Raw genomic sequence first — 14805 nt, forward strand, 5'->3', positions numbered from 1 at the left:
ATGGGACCTCATAAAACTGCAAAGTTTCTGTAAGGCAAATGACATTGCTGTTAGGACAAAATAGCAACCAACATATTGTATAAATTAACTCTACCAATCCTACATCTTATAGAGATATCCAATATATACAAAGTACTCGAGAAGTTAAACTCCAGAGAGTCAAATAACCCTATAAAAATTTGGGTATAGAGGTAAACAAACAATTGTCAGCTGAGGAATATCGAATGGCTGATAAGTACCTAAAGAAATGCTCAACGTCCTTAGTCATCAGAAAAATACAAACCAAAACAACCCTGAGATTCTACCTCCAACCAATCAAAATGGCTTAGATCAAACTCTCAGGTGAGGAAAGATGCTGGTGAGGGTGTGAAGAAAGAGGAACACTGCTCCACTCTTGTTGGGAGTGCAAACTGGTACAATCACTCTGGAAATCAGTCTGGAGGTTCCTCAGAAAATTGAACATTGAACTACTGAGGACCCAGCTATACCACTCTTGGGCATATACACAAAAGATGCTCCAACATAAAACAATGGTATATGCTCCTCTATGTTCCTAGCATCCTTATTTATTATATCCAGAAGCTGGAATGAACCCAGATGCCCTTCAACAGAGGAATGGATACAGAAAATATGGTACATATATAAATTGGAGTACTACTCAGCCAACGAAAACAATGATTTCAAGACATTCATAGGCAAATGGACTGAACTAGACAATATCATCCTGAATGAGGTAACCCAATCATAGGAAAACACTCATGATATGTACTCGGTGACAAGTGGATATTAGCACAACAGCTCGAATAACCCAAGGTACAATACACTGACTCGATGAAGATCAAGAAGAAGGATGACCAAAATGTGGTTGCTTCGCTCCTTCTTAACAGGGGGAATAAAATTATTCATAGGAGGGAATATGAAGACAATGTTTGGACCAGATACTGAAGGAATGGCCATTCAGAGCCTTCCCCACATTTCTCTCTCTCTCTCTCTCTCTCTCTCTCTCTCTCTCTCTCTCTCTCTCTCAATACACACACACACACACACACACACACACACACACACACACACACACAGAGCCATCAAAACTAAATAAGGTTGATGAAGCTAAGAAGTACATGCTGACAGAAACCTGATATAGCTGTCTCCTAAGAGACACAGCCTGAGCATGCCAAATACAGAGGCAAATTCTAGCAGCAAACCACTGAACTGAGAACCCAGTTGGAGGAATTAAAGAAAGGATTGAAAGAGCTGAAGGGGCTTGTAACCCCATAAGAATAACAATTTCAAGCAACTAGAGCTCACACAGACTAAGCCCCTACACAAAGGTTATACCTGGACTGACCCATGGCTACAACTGCATATATAGCAGAAGATGGCCTTGTTGGACACCAAAGGAAGCAGAAGACCTTGTTCCTGCCAAGGTTGGACCCCCTGTGTAAGGGAATGTCGGGGTTGGTGATTGGGAAGGGGAGGTGGATGGGGGTACAAAAATGAAAGAAAAATGGACCCCATTATTTGAGAAAAAGGAAAAAAGTAAAAAAGAGGAAGAAAGAAAGAAAATAAAAATGAAAACACAATAGGTAGCCTGTGTACAGACTAGACGTGTCAAACTGGGAAAATATTTATGTGGGGAAGTGGAAGGCATTTCTTCAACAAAGGAAGCCAACTAAAGATTTTAAAATATAAGGTATTGTGATATAAGCCTAGAAAGAGTCCATGGAAGTTGCATTAAATATATTCCTCAGGAAGTAATAACCACTTTTGACATTGAGAGACTAGTGGGGAGTTTTTTTTTTAACTCATTTTTCTTAATTCCAATGCTTATCCAAATATACCTCATACACAATACTTAACATTATTTATGGCCCAGTAACTGCTAGGGCTTTTAATGTTGTTTTATAAAAATGTTCTAACAACCCTGACAGGAGATAACATGGTGTATTCAAGGTCACAGAACAAGCCCAACCATTAGACATTCATACTGTGTAAGATTACATTGCAGTTTAGACCCTCCATTGTCCTATAAGAATAAGAAATCCTCCATGTTTTAATGGTTCTCACATAATTGTCTCCTGTGCACAATAAATTTCTAATTACATTTAGATTAATATCTATGATCTTGTAAAAGGGTTTAATTTGCCTTGTGCTATCCTTGGTTACTGGCAGACTCCAAACTTGGAATGATGGAGTATATTTATATATAATATCTTAGTGAGAAGGGGTGCATGGAGGGAGGGAGGGAGGGTGGGAAAGAGGGAGAGAGAGAGAGAGAGAGAGAGAGAGAGAGAGAGAGAGAGAGAGAGAGAGAGAGAGAGAGATCCCTGTAGAGTTGGAAGTCAGTATTCCTGAGCATGTTATCTTATAGACTTCTAGAATGTTTTTAACAATTAGGTGATGTCTTTGGATCTTTGTTTTAGTTTTGTTTGTTTGTTTGATTGTTTGTTGTGTTTTTGTTTGTTTGTTTGATTTCCCACAGATTCTGGAACCAGGGTTTGTCCATGAGAAAAGACTGGGCTACATTTGACCATTTTGGCAGTCCAAATTTCAGTGCATTTCTATTTTTGTACACTATCTTACGAACTATGACAATTCTACAAAGCCTATTTTGGAAAAGAGATGAAGATGTTAGTCAAACCCTCACTCACAGGCCTTCCTATATCTATTGTGATTATGTGCTAATTTCATAGACATTGATCACCTTTTAATGATCAATTGATTCATTTAGTTTGATGAAGAATATCTAGGTGTCATTAGTAGTATTTAACAAACAAGAGTTATGTGAGACCAAGGGGAGGGAGGACCCATCCTTTAACTTCCTATTTACTGGGACAAGGTTACCTGTTGAGAAGACCTTGAAGGTCTTGCAGACCTAAATCAGGCCTCGAAATGTATATAAGAAATACTCAAGTTAATAAAAAAAATAAAATTATATTATTAAAAAGAAGTTAAGATTAAAAAAAAAAAGAAAGGCCATAGCACAGCTACTGCTGTGACAATTTTATTGAAAACGATCATTCATTTTGTAATTTTATCAAAAACAGATTATAATGGCAAGTGCCAGGACCAATACAGTTATCCTTCACAGGAAACAATGACATTTGCAAGAACTACATGGATCACAAGACGAATATGTCAGAACAATTGCCCTGTTATGTTTTCATACTTACTTTACTACTAAGGGAACATATAGAGAAATACAAACAGTCATAATGCTTCAGCGCTTGAGGGATGCATGCCTTTCAGTATAGCTAGTTCAAGTACACTCTATATTTCTCCCTATCCTCTTCTCTTCTGATAATAGCTGAAATTTATCTGCTATACAAACCCAGTGAATTAACTGTGTAAAATTCATACAATGGCATAATTCCATACATAAATAGATTTAATTGGATTTTACTAAGAAATATTCATTTAAAAAGTTTTCAATGCTATTTTTTTTTATTAACTTGAGTATTTCTTATATACATTTCAAGTGTTATTCCCTTTCCCGGTTTCCGGACAAACATCACCCTCCCCCCTCCCCTTCCTTATGGGTGTTCCCCTCCCAAACCTCCCCCCATTGCCACCCTCCCCGCATAGTCTAGTTCACTGGGGGTTCAGTCTTAGCAGGACCCAGGGCTTCCCCTTCCACTGGTGCTCTTACTAGGATATTCATTGCTACCTATGGGGACGGAGTCCAGGGTCAGTCCATGTATAGTCTTTAGGTAGTGGCTTAGTCCCTGGAAGCTCTGGTTGCTTGACATTGTTGTACTTTTGGGGTCTCGAGCACCTTCAAGCTCTTCCAGTTCTTTCTCTGATTCCTTCAACGGGGGACCTATTCTCAGTTCAGTGGTTTGCTGCTGCCATTCGCCTCTGTATTTGCTGTATTCTGGCTGTGTCTCTCAGGAGCGATCTACATCCGGCTCCTGTCGGTCTGCACTTCTTTGCTTCATCCATCTTGTCTAATTGGGTGGCTGTATATGTATGGGCCACCTGTGGGGCAGGCTCTGAATGGGTGTTCCTTCAGTCTCTGTTTTAATCTTTGCCTCTCCCTTCCCTGCCAAGGGTATTTTTTTCCTCATTTAAAGAAGGAGTGAAGCATTCACATTTTGATCATCCGTCTTGAGTTTCCTTTGTTCTAGGGATCTAGGGTAATTCAAGCATTTGGGCTAATAGCCACTTATCAATGAGTGCATACCATGTATGTCTTTCTGTGAGTGGGTTAGCTCACTCAGGATGATATTTTCCAGTTCCAACCATTTGCCTACGAATTTCATAAACTCGTTGTTTTTGATAGCTGAGTAATATTCCATTGTGTAGATGTACCACATTTTCTGTATCCATTCCTCTGTTGAAGGGCATCTGGGTTCTTTCCAGCTTCTGGCTATTATAAATAAGGCTGCGATGAACATAGTGGAGCACGTGTCTCTTTTATATGTTGAGGCATCTTTTGGGTATATGCCCAAGAGAGGTATGGCTGGATCCTCAGGCAGTTCAATGTCCAATTTTCTGAGGAACCTCCAGACTGATTTCCAGAATGGTTTTACCAGTCTGCAATCCCACCAACAATGGAGGAGTGTTCCTCTTTCTCCACATCCTCGCCAGCATCTGCTGTCACCTGCGTTTTTGATCTTAGCCATTCTCACTGGTGTGAGGTGAAATCTCAGGGTTGTTTTGATTTGCATTTCCCTTATGACTAAAGATGTTGAACATTTCTTTAGGTGTTTCTCAGCCATTCGGCATTCCTCAGCTGTGAATTCTTTGTTTAGCTCTGAACCCCATTTTTTAATAGGGTTATTTGTTTCCCTGCGGTCTAACTTCTTGAGTTCTTTGTATATTTTGGATATAAGGCCTCTATCTGTTATAGGATTGGTAAAGATCTTTTCCCAATCTGTTGGTTGCCGTTTTGTCCTAACCACAGTGTCCTTTGCCTTACAGAAGCTTTGCAGTTTTATGAGATCCCATTTGTCGATTCTTGATCTTAGAGCATAAGCCATTGGTGTTTTGTTCAGGAAATTTTTCCAGTGCCCATGTGTTCCAGATGCTTCCCTAGTTTTTCTTCTATTAGTTTGAGTGTGTCTGGTTTGATGTGGAGGTCCTTGATCCACTTGGACTTAAGCTTTGTACAGGGTGATAAGCATGGATCGATCTGGATTCTTCTACATGTTGCCCTCCAGTTGAACCAGCACCATTTGCTGAAAATGCTATCTTTTTTCCATTGGATGGTTTTGGCTCCTTTGTCAAAAATCAAGTGACCATAGGTGTGTGGGTTCATTTCTGGGTCTTCAGTTCTATTCCATTGGTCTATCTGTCTGTCTCTGTACCAATACCATGCAGTTTTTATCACTATTGCTCTGTAATACTGCTTGAGTTCAGGGATAGTGATTCCCCCTGAAGTCCTCTTATTGTTGAGGATAGCTTTAGCTATCCTGGGTTTTTTGTTATTCCAGATGAATTTGCAAATTGTTCTGTCTAACTCTTTGAAGAATTGGATTGGTATTTTGATGGGGATTGCATTGAATCTGTAGATTGCTTTTGGTAAAATGGCCATTTTTACTATATTAATCCTGCCAATCCATGAGCATGGGAGATCTTTCCATCTTCTGAGGTCTTCTTCAATTTCTTTCCTCAGTGTCTTGAAGTTCTTATTGTACAAATCTTTTACTTGCTTGGTTAAAGTCACACCGAGGTACTTTATATTATTTGGGTCTATTATGAAGGGTGTCGTTTCCCTAATTTCTTTCTTGGCTTGTTTCTCTTTTGTATAGAGGAAGGCAACTGATTTATTTGAGTTAATTTTATACCCAGCCACTTTGCTGAAGTTGTTTATCAGCTTTAGTAGTTCTCTGGTGGAACTTTTGGGATCACTTAAATATACTATCATGTCGTCTGTAAATAGTGATATTTTGACCTCTTCTTTTCCGATCTGTATCCCCTTGATCTCCTTTTGTTGTCTGATTGCTCTGGCTAGAACTTCAAGAACTATATTGAATAAGTAGGGAGAGAGTGGGCAGCCTTGTCTAGTCCCTGATTTTAGTGGGATTGCTTCAAGTTTCTCTCCATTTAGTTTAATGTTAGCAACTGGTTTGCTGTATATGGCTTTTACTATGTTTAGGTATGGGCCTTGAATACCTATTCTTTCCAGGACTTTTATCATGAAGGGGTGTTGAATTTTGTCAAATGCTTTCTCAGCATCTAATGAAATGATCATGTGGTTCTGTTCTTTCAGTTTGTTTATATGATGGATCACGTTGTTGGTTTTCCTTATATTAAACCATCCCTGCATGCCTGGGATGAAGCCTACTTGATCATGGTGGATGATTGTTTTGATGTGCTCTTGAATTCGGTTTGCCAGAATTTTATTGAGTATTTTTGCGTCGATATTCATAAGGGAAATTGGTCTGAAGTTCTCTTTCTTTGTTGGGTCTTTGTGTGGTTTAGGTATAAGAGTAATTGTGGCTTCATAGAAGGAATTCGGTAGGGCTCCATCTGTTTCAATTTTGTGGAATAGTTTGGATAATATTGGTATAAGGTCTTCTATGAAGGTTTGATAGAATTCTGCACTAAACCCGTCTGGACCTGGGCTCTTTTTGGTTGGGAGACCTTTAATGACTGCTTCTATTTCCTTAGGAGTTATGGGGTTGTTTAACTGGTTTATCTGTTCCTGATTTAACTTCGATACCTGGTATCTGTCTAGGAAATTGTCCATTTCCTGAAGATTTTCAAGTTTTGTTGAATATAAGTTTTTATAGTAAGATCTGATGATTTTTTGAATTTCCTCTGAATCTGTAGTTATGTCTCCCTTTTCATTTCTGATTTTGTTAATTTGGACGCACTCTCGGTGTCCTCTCGTTAGTCTGGCTAAGGGTTTATCTATCTTGTTGATTTTCTCAAAGAACCAACTTTTGGTTCTGTTGATTCTTTCTATGGTCCTTTTTGTTTCTACTTGGTTGATTTCAGCTCTGAGTTTGATTATTTCCTGCCTTCTACTCCTCCTGGGTGTATTTGCTTCTTTTTGTTCTAGAGCTTTTAGGTGTGCTGTCAAGCTGCTGACATATGCTCTTTCCTGTTTCTTTCTGCAGGCACTCAGCGCTATGAGTTTTCCTCTTAGCACAGCTTTCATTGTGTCCCATAAGTTTGGGTATGTTGTACCTTCATTTTCATTAAATTCTAAAAAGTTTTTAATTTCTTTCTTTATTTCTTCCTTGACCAGGTTATCATTGAGTAGAGCATTGTTCAATTTCCACGTATATGTGGGCATTCTTCCCTTATTGATATTGAAGACCAGTTTTAGGCCGTGGTGGTCCGATAGCACGCATGGGATTATTTCTATCTTTCTGTACCTGTTGAGGCCCGTTTTTTGACCAATTATATGGTCAATTTTGGAGAAAGTACCATGAGGAGCTGAGAAGAAGGTATATCCTTTTGCTTTAGGATAGAATGTTCTATAAATATCCGTTAAGTCCATTTGGCTCATGACTTCTCTTAGTCTGTCTACATCTCTGTTTAATTTCTGTTTCCATGATCTGTCCATTGATGAGAGTGGGGTGTTGAAATCTCCCACTATTATTGTGTGAGGTGCAATGTGTGTTTTGAGCTTTAGTAAGGTTTCTTTTACATATGTAGGTGCCCTTGTATTTGGGGCATAGATATTTAGGATTGAGACTTCATCTTGGTGGATTTTTCCTTTGATGAATATGAAGTGTCCTTCCTTATCTTTTTTGATGACTTTTAGTTGAAAATTGATTTTATTTGATATTAGAATGGCTACTCCAGCTTTCTTCTTCTGACCATTTGCTTGGAAAATTGTTTTCCAGCCTTTCACTCTGAGGTAATGTCTGTCTTTGTCTCTGAGGTGTGTTTCCTGTAGGCAGCAGAATGCAGGGTCCTCGTTGCGTATCCAGTTTGTTAATCTATGTCTTTTTATTGGGGAGTTGAGGCCATTGATATTGAGAGATATTAAGGAATAGTGATTACTGCTTCCCGTTATATTCATATTTGGAAGTGAGGTTATGATTGTGTGCTTTCATTCTCTTTGTTTTGTTGCCAAGATGATTAGTTTCTTGCTTCTAGGGTATAGCTTGCCTCCTTATGTTGGGCTTTACCCTTTATTATCCTTTGTAGTGCTGGATTTGTAGAAAGATATTGTGTAAATTTGGTTTTGTCATGGAATATCTTGGTTTCTCCATCTATGTTAATTGAGAGTTTTGCAGGATACAGTAACCTGGGCTGGCATTTGTGTTCTCTTAGGGTCTGTATGACATCTGTCCAGGATCTTCTGGCCTTCATAGTTTCTGGCGAAAAGTCTGGTGTGATTCTGATAGGTCTCCCTTTATATGTTATTTGACCTTTTTCCCTTACTGCTTTTAATATTCTTTCTTTATTTTGTGCGTTTGGTGTTTTGACAATTATGTGACGGGAGGTGTTTCTTTTCTGGTCCAATCTATTTGGAGTTCTGTAGGCTTCTTGTATGCCTATGGGTATCTCTTTTTTTAGGTTAGGGAAGTTTTCTTCTATGATTTTGTTGAAGATATTTACTGGTCCTCTGAGCTGGGAGTCTTCACTCTCTTCTATACCTATTATCCTTAGGTTTGATCTTCTCATTGAGTCCTGGATTTCCTGTATGTTTTGGACCAGTAGCTTTTTCCGCTTTACATTATATTTGACAGTTGTGTCAATGATTTCTATGGAATCTTCTGCTCCCGAGATTCTCTCTTCCATCTCTTGAATTCTGTTGTTGAAGCTTGTATCTACAGCTCCTTGTCTTTTCTTTTGATTTTCTATGTCCAGGGTTGTTTCCATGTGTTCTTTCTTGACTGCTTCTATTTCCATTTTTAATTCCTTCAACTGTTTGATTGTGTTTTCCTGGAATTCTTTCAGGGATTTTTGCGATTCCTCTCTGTAGGCTTCTACTTGTTCTCTAAGGGAGTTCTTTATGTCTTTCTTGAAGTCCTCCAGCATCATGATCAAATATGATTTTGAAACTAGGTCTTGCTTTTCTGGTGTGTTTGGATATTCCGTGTTTGCTTTGGTGGGAGAATTGGGCTCCGATGATGCCATGTAGTCTTGGTTTCTGTTGCTTGGGTTCCTGTGCTTGCCTCTCGCCATCAGATTATCTCTAGTGTTACTTTGTTCTGCTATTTCTGACTGTGGCTAGACTGTCCTATAGCCTGTGTGTCAGGAGTGCTGTAGACCTGTTTTCCTGTTTTCTTTCAGCCAGTTATGGGGACAGAGTGTTCTGCTTTCGGGCGTGTAGTTTTTCCTCTCTACAGGTCTTCAGCTGTTCCTGTGGGCCTGTGTCTTGAGTTCACCAGGCAGGTTTCTTGCAGGGGAAAAATTGGTCCTACCTGTGGTTCCAAGGCTCAAGTTTGCTCGTGGGGTACTGCCTAAGTCCTCTCTGCTGTGGCAGCAACCGGGAAAATCTGTGCCGCTCCTTCCGGGAGCCTCCGTGCACCAGGGTTTCAGATGACGTTTGGTGTTTTCCTCTGGCGCCTGGATGTGCACAGAGTGCAGTCTCTTCTGGTTTCCCAGGCGTGTCCGCCTCTCTGAAGGTTCAGCTCTCCCTCCCACGGGATTTGAGTGCAGAGAACTCTTTATCCGGTCTGTTTCCTTCAGGTTCCGGCAGTGTCTCAGGCGCAGGGGTCCTGCCGCTCCCGGGCCCTCCCCTACGGGAACCCAGAGGCCTTATACAGTTGCCTCTTGGGCCAGGGATGTGGGCAGGGGTGGGCAGTGTTGGTGGTCTCCTCCGCTCTGCAGCCTCAGGAGTGCCCACCTGATCAGGCGGTGGGGTCTCTCTCCCACGGGTTTTGGGAGCAGAGAGCTGCTGCGGTCCGGGATCCGCCGGTGTGGGACTTCCGATAAACACAGGAAGTGCCCGGCCTTAGAGGAATTTTGCCTCTGTGTGTCCTGAGTTCACCAGGCAGGTTTCTTGCAAGGGAAAAGTTGGTCCTACCTGCAGTTCCAAGGCTCAAGTTTGCTCGTGGGGTACTGCCTAAGTCCTCTCCGCTGTGGCAGCAACCGGGAAGATCAGCGCCGCTCTTTCCGGGAGCCTCCGTGCACCAGGGTTCCAGATGGCGTTTGGTGTTTTCCTCTGGCGCCTGGATGTGCACAGAGTGCAGTCTCTTCTGTTTTCCCAGGCGTGTCCGCCTCTCTGAAGGTTCAGCTCTCCCTCCCACGGGATTTGGGTGCAGAGAACTGTTTATCCGGTCTGTTTCCTTCAGGTTCCGGCAGTGTCTCAGGCGCAGGGGTCCTGCCGCTCCCGGGCCCTCCCCTACGGGAACCCAGAGGCCTTATACAGTTGCCTCTTGGGCCAGGGATGTGGGCAGGGGTGGGCAGTGTTGGTGGTCTCCTCCGCTCTGCAGCCTCAGGAGTGCCCACCTGATCAGGCGGTGAGGTCTCTCTCCCACGGGGTTTGGGAGCAGAGAGCTGCTGCGGTCCTTTCAATGCTATTATAACAATGACTCATGCAATTTTCTTCTGAACTGCACATACTCATGTAGTACAAGTATTCATATACATACACATAAAATAAATAAATAAATACATGAATGAATGAATAAATAAATAACAAATGCATTCATTTTATTAAATTATTTTTAATGTGATATTAATAACCTAAAAGGAAGCAAAAAATTTGAAAATATTGACATAGGCGGTCATAAGTCCTGAGTTTTATAATTTGGAAATTAAAGGTACCTCTAAAGACATTACTAATTAAAGTGTGGAATAAGGAAAAATTACAAAATGTCTTAAATGTTTTTCTACCAAAGATGGTAAAGATGTACTACATATGAAAATAACAATAATGTATAAAATTAAGGAAGAAAACACCCAAGGCATCTAAGAAACAAGCATTCAAATAAGAAGTTCTGTGAGTGTTGCTGAATTTGTTAGATTTCTATTGCTCAGGAATCCTATGAACAGGAAGCTGATGCAGGCAGATCAGAGCCAAAAGTTATGCTCAGTCATGCAGCAAATATCATTTGTTTCATTTTCTATTATGTTTATTATGTATGTGTACCTGGAGGGCAGGATACAACTTGAAGAAATCAGTTTGTTCCTGTAACCATATCTATGTGGGTCCTAGGTACCAAATTCTGGAAATCAGATTAAGCAAAAGGTACCCTTTCCTGCTGAACCATCTCCAGTTTAAGGACAGCCTGTGTTTCCATGAGACTCTTGTCTCAAAATTGTAAATGACAAAACAAAAGCAAATGACATGAGGAAATATCTCTTATAGTTTCAAATAAAAATTGGGAAACTCTCCAAACTAATGCAGAATATATCAAAATAAGGATAGGTCCCCACTGTATTGCATATATGAAATTCAATATACATCAAAAGATAGAAAAATATACAATAGAAATTTCATGAATTCAGAAGCCGTTACTTCATTTTTGGATTTTGTTGTGCTATATACATAATCATGCGATTTTGGAGAAGTTTGTGGGGTAATGTTAGTCTACAAGAGTGTTTACAGAATATAAGCTATTCTGAGAGTTCTGAATATAATGTTCAAATGTTAGAATAATATTTTGAAGTTTCAAAAAGAAATATTAGTCTGTTAATAGTCATGTGTTTACTAGATTGAATTAAGATTCTGTGGTTCTAGTCAGTTAGAGCTAAGAAATCAGCTGTGATTGTGAAGAGACCAGCACCACTAGGTGAAATCTGGGAAGTATTACCTCAGATCTCCCAGGGCCTAAACCACCATCATAAAAGTACACATACAGGGAATTGTGGCTCTAGCTACATATGTTGCAAAGGATTTCCTTATTTGGCATTGAGGTGAAAGGGAAAATTGGATGGGGGTTTGGTGGAGTGGAAACAGGGAAGGAAGACAATATTTAAATGTAAATAAACTAACCAATAAAATAAGTAAGTACAGGGAAATATAAGCAAACATGTAAAAGAAGTGAAGAGAATTGTTCAGGACCTGAACATCAGGTAGAACAGTTAAAGAAAAAAGAAAATAAGACAAAAGAATAGAATTTTGAAGTGCAAGCATCACCAAATTTATAAGAGATAGAAGAGAGACTCTCAGGTATAGAAGGCAAGATTGAAGGAAATAATGTGGAAGTCGAAACACATTAAATGTAAAAAGCTCCTGGAGTTTCCTGCATCCAAATCTAGTGGGGAAGAGAGCTGACCAACCAAGAGTGCAGACATCCTGAGACAACAGGACAGACCACCCCCTCTGCACACCTCAGCTCACATCCCTGGTCCAAGGGGAAAATGTGCAGTGCCTCAGGACAAAGGCATATAGGAACAGACAGTGGCTGGTACCTGTGGTTCTGGTCTGTGCCCAGGACCGCACTGAACTGGCCAAACAGCTCCCTGCACCCAAATCCTGTGGGGGAGAGAACCGAACCCTCAGAAGTGTGGATACTCCTGAGAGTCAGAGGAGCATATCCTCTGCCCACTGTCCAGACCCAAAAGAGAATCACATAGAGCCAACTGTGCCCGCTGGGTGCAAGGACCTACACAAGTACTCAGAGGCCAAACCCTTTGATTCTTGCCCATGCCTAGAGCTGGAAGACAGTCTCCAGAATCATCACCACAGCTGAGAGCAGAAGTAAGACTCACTTTTCTGCTACCAAGTGAACTGACTGGCATATTCAGAATACACAGAGGCAGAAGTCTTCTGGGTCAGGGCACTTCCTGTTTCTGGCTCTGCCTGGAAGTGAATTGATACCATCCCACAGTTCCCTGTCCCCAAATCCTGTGGGGGAAAAGAGCAGAACACCCAGGAATGCAGACATCCTGAGACCGCAGGACAGACTGCACCCTCTGCACACCTCTGCCCACATCCTTGGTCCAAGGGGAAACTGCACAGTGCCTCTGGACACAGGGATATAGGAACAGACAGCCATTGTTATCCGTCGTTCTGGTCTGTGCCCAGGACTGAACAGAACTGTCCAAAAAGCCCCTTGCAACCAAATCCTGTGGGGGAAAGAGCTGGACCCTCAGAAATGTGGATACTCCTGAGAAATCAGAGGAGACTATACTCTACCCACAGTCCAGACCGAAGAGGGAACCAAATAATGCCAACTATGCCTGCTGGGTGCAAGTACCTAAGAGCAATCAGGGACAGGACCCTTTGATTCCTGCCGGTGCCTAGAGCTGGAAGAGAGTCTCCAGGAGCTCTGACACCACTGAAATCAGAACACCTGTTCTCAAGAAAAGCTGAGAGAAAATAGGAAAACAGTTCTACAGGAGTGCTGCCACAGAGGCCTACAACAGGGTCATGTCACACTCAGAAAGAGCAAGACAAGCAAACACCAGAGACAACCAAATGGCTAGAGGCAAGCACAGGAACCTAAGCAAGAGAAAACATGACTATTTGGCATCATCAGAGCCCAGTTCTCCTACCAAAGAAAATACAGGATATCAAAAAACACACCAGAAAAGCAAGATTTATATTTAAAATGACATTATTGATAATGATGGAAGACTTTAAGAAAGACATAAAGAACCCCTTAACGAAATTCAGGAAAACATAAGTAAACAAGTAGAACCCCTTAGGGAGGAAACACAAAAATCCATGAAAGAATTACAGGAAAACACAACCAAACAGGTGAATGAATTGAAAATGGAAATAGAAACAATAAAGAAAGCACAAGGGGGGGACAACCCTGCATATAGAAAACCTAAGGAAAAGACAAGGAGCCTTAGATACAAACATCATCAACAGAATATAAGAGATAGAAGAGAGAATCTCAGGGGCAGAAGGTACCATAGAAAATATCACCACAACTGTTAAAGATAATGCAAAAGGTAAAAATCTCCTAGCCAAAACATACAGGAAATCCAGCACACAATGAGAAGATCAAATGTAAGGAAATTAGGGATAGAAGTAAGTGAATATTTCCAACTTAAAGGGGCAGTAAAAATATTCAACAAAATTATAGAAGAAATCTTCTGTAACCTAAAGAAAAAGTTTCCCATAATCATACAAGAAACCTACAGAACTCCAAATAGATTGGACCAGAAGAGAAATTACTCCTGTCACATAATAGTTAAAATACGAAATTCACAAAACAAAGAAAGAATATTAAAACAGTAAGGGAAAAAGTTCAAGTGACATAGAAAGGCAGACCTATAAGAATTACACCAGACTTCTCACCAGATACTATGAAAGCCAGAAAATCCTGGACAGATGTTATACAGACCCTAAGAGAATACAAATGCCAGCCCAGGTTACTATATCCAGCAAAACTCTTAATTAACATAGATGGATAAAACAAGATATTACATAAAAAACAAATTTACACACTATCTTTTTTTTTTCTTTGCAAAGATGTTAAAGCATTTTTTTTACTAACTTGAGTATTTCTTATTTACATTTCGAGTGTTATTCCCTTTCCCGGTTTCCGGGCAAACATCCCCCTAATCCCTTCTCCTCCCCTTCTTTATGGGTGTTCCCCTCCCCATCCTCCCCCCATTGCCGCCCTCCCCACCACAATCACATTCACTGGGGGTTCAGTCTTAGCAGGACCAAGGGCTTCCCCTTCCATTGGTGATCTTACTAGATTATTCATTGCTACCTATGAGGTCAGAGTCCAGGGTCAGTCCATGTATAGTCTTTAGGTAGTGGCTTATTCCCCGGAAGCTCTGGTTGCTGGGCATTGTTGTTCATAAGGGGTTTCGACCTCCTTCAAGCTCTTCAAGTTCTTTCTCTGATTCCTTCAACAGGGGTCCCGTTCTCAGTTCAGTGGTTTGCTGCTGGCATTCGCCTCTGTATTTGCTGTATTCTGGCTGTGTCTCTCAGGAGAGATCTACATCCGGCTCCTGTCGGCCTGCACTTCTTTGCTTCATCCATCT

The sequence above is a fragment of the Rattus norvegicus genome, chromosome 12 (genome assembly GCF_021556685.1).
Source record: "Rattus norvegicus strain SHRSP/BbbUtx chromosome 12, alternate assembly SHRSP_T2T, whole genome shotgun sequence".
Classification (NCBI taxonomy): domain Eukaryota; kingdom Metazoa; phylum Chordata; class Mammalia; order Rodentia; family Muridae; genus Rattus; species Rattus norvegicus.